Below are 2,585 nucleotides of genomic sequence, written 5' to 3'. Positions count from 1 at the left end.
CCTGATATCTTCTTTTAGCTTCTCCAGATCCTGGAAATGGGTTTTTGTAATGTTTTATGGTCAAGTGCATCAGCATTTTTTCTGGATGTCTAATTCATCAACATTGGTAGTTTTACCTCATAGGTTCCAGATCACTTTTGCATATTCCAGTTTGCCATTACTCTTCCCTTCACTTCATGTCACCTCCACTTTCTTCCCAAACTGGACACTATGAGGCATTAGAAACAGCAGCGGATGCATGAGCTACAGACTTATGTAGGTTTTATCAGTACCCATAATTGCATAATGTTTCTTACTGGCTTTTGTGTCTCTGATTAAAACACACTGACATAGGCTGACTGGGTACACATGAGTAGCAACATGGAAGCCCATCCTTCTGGCCCAGTCAAGCAGCATAATAAAACTCAGAAAAGCAAGCAGCATTGAGTTCCAGGATCCATGCAGAGGGATAGCAAGGGCTGTCTAGCACCGAAAATCTTAAGCAAGAAGGTAAGAAAAGAGCTCAGTAGAATAGACAGAGGCATCATGCCAGTCAGCTCTGAAAGCAGAAGAAAGAGGTCTTTCTGGCAGAGAAGAGACAGTTGGGTGGCAAGGATGACCTTCCTCATCAGGTACTGGTGGTGTCCCTGCACAACAGGATTTCCCTGCCAGAGGACTTTCACGGCTTCAGGATAAGGACACTGGAACACTACACTGAAATGAGTGAAGTAGCACCAATAGTTTTATGCTGTTATGCCCTGCATTGAAGCATCAGGAGTTTTCACAGCTGCAAGGCCAGGGATCTGCACACTGTGTTAGACATGGCTCAAGTGGCAGATTCCATCCTCTTCCTTCTTGGTTTACTAGAAGGCTGGAACAGCACTGGGGATTACTACCTTTTCTGCCTCTTTGTGCAGGGCCTTCCCACCTATATACACCCGCTATCGATGCTGTAGCTGGTATGGAGGAAGACCTTAAGATCCTAATGAAGGCAGACCCTGATAGACACGAATCTTTGTAAACAGAGGTAATCCCAGATCCAATGGAAGCTAACCTGTCCCACTAAGGAGGAGCTGAAAGAGGCAAACTATTTCTTGAAGGAAAGTCCCAAGGTGGTAAAGAAGGTTCCCAAAGGAATATCAAATTAGCTTGTAGAATAGATTTTGGATGAGGATGGTGGAAAGTGGTGGGGAAGATGAATATGATGACATGGGACATGAGGATTTTATTGAAGAGGAATCTCAGGAGGAAAACAGTAAAGAGGAACAGAGGGAAGGATATGAAACTATGACTACTGGAGTAGTCTGTGACAAGAAAGTGGAGGAAGAGGATGAGGAAGAAAATGTTGGAGAAATATAAACAAGAAAGACTGGAAGAGATGTCTCCAGATGAAGTAGATACCCACCCACCCCCCCCCATGACATAGCTGCAAGAATTCAATTTCAGAAATACAGAGGCCTCAAGAACTTTTGGACATCTTCATGGGATCCTGAGGAAAGCCTTCTTCAAGATTATGCTTGGAACTTTCAGTTTCAGATCTTTACTAATACTAGGAAGTGCATTTTAAAGAAATTGAGGGAAAAAGGATTGAAGGAGCTGAGGTTGGCTGATATGTCACGCTTCATGTCTGAAGTCCGTCTCAGTGGTTCAGTACTTCAAGCAAGGAACATTCTTGATTGCATTTTCTCTACTAGCTGATGGCCAGAGGTGTCAGTAGTGAATCTGGCGCTGAGCCGACACCCTGGCAACACTGAGCCCGTGAAAGCTAAAGAGGAGCTGATCTTCCAGGTGGGTTCAGGCACTTCCGAGCCTCACCTTTATTCTCTGCACACTGCAGGGATAAACATAAATTTCAGAGATTCCTAACTGCTGATGTGGCTTTGGTGGTGACACTATGTGGCCCAATCACTTTTCCTTCTGCATTTGTGCTGCTTTTCCAGCAGAATGACAACAGGATGCACAGCCTCATTGCCACAGGCCATCTATTGCCAGTGGATCTGGAGAGAATGGTCATCAAGAGAGCTGTTTTGAGGGGTCATCCTTTCAAAATTTTTACTAAGCTGATGGTACTGCGTTGCATGCACTTCAACAGAGAGGACGTGTTGTGGTTCAAACCAGTGGAACAGAGAACAAAGTGGGGCCACAGGGGACATATCAAGGAGCTTTTAGGTACTTGTGGCCACATGAGTGCAGTTTTGATGGGGAGCTAAAAATCTCAGGACACAGTACTGATGAACCTCTATAAGATGAATTAATTTTCTCCAAATGGACTTCTGATCCATATATACCAGAACCAGTACCATGGGTGAAAAGTGGGATTTGGTCAGCAGTGCCTGAGTGGACATGGAATAATGGACCATGGCTACTAGTCAGCACTTTAGGGATGGGAGCCTACAGGTTTTGACTGGGAAAAATTGTGTTTTCTACTTTATCCTAGAGGTTTGCTGCATTTTTTTTTTCAAAAGGCCTTTCTTGGCCTTGACATGTGCCTCAGGGAACTATGGATGTTTTTCTATTGCCACTTAAGTTAAAAAAATAACCTACTAAATATTACTAAAACATCTACTTTCCATTAGGATTTTGAAAGCTGTTTAAGGAGAGAAGAG

General features: G+C 43.8%; 1 pseudogene; it reads left to right on the top strand.

Annotated features, from left to right (window-relative positions):
- The first annotated feature begins 360 nt into the window (after positions 1–360).
- On the top strand, positions 361–2,383 carry LOC102969993 (annotated as a pseudogene).
- The last annotated feature ends 202 nt before the right edge of the window (positions 2,384–2,585 follow it).

Source organism: Panthera tigris, chromosome F2 (assembly GCF_018350195.1).
Source record: "Panthera tigris isolate Pti1 chromosome F2, P.tigris_Pti1_mat1.1, whole genome shotgun sequence".
NCBI lineage: Eukaryota > Metazoa > Chordata > Mammalia > Carnivora > Felidae > Panthera > Panthera tigris.
Note: the sequence above shows the minus strand (reverse complement) of the source record. Positions and strands in the feature narration are given on the sequence as shown.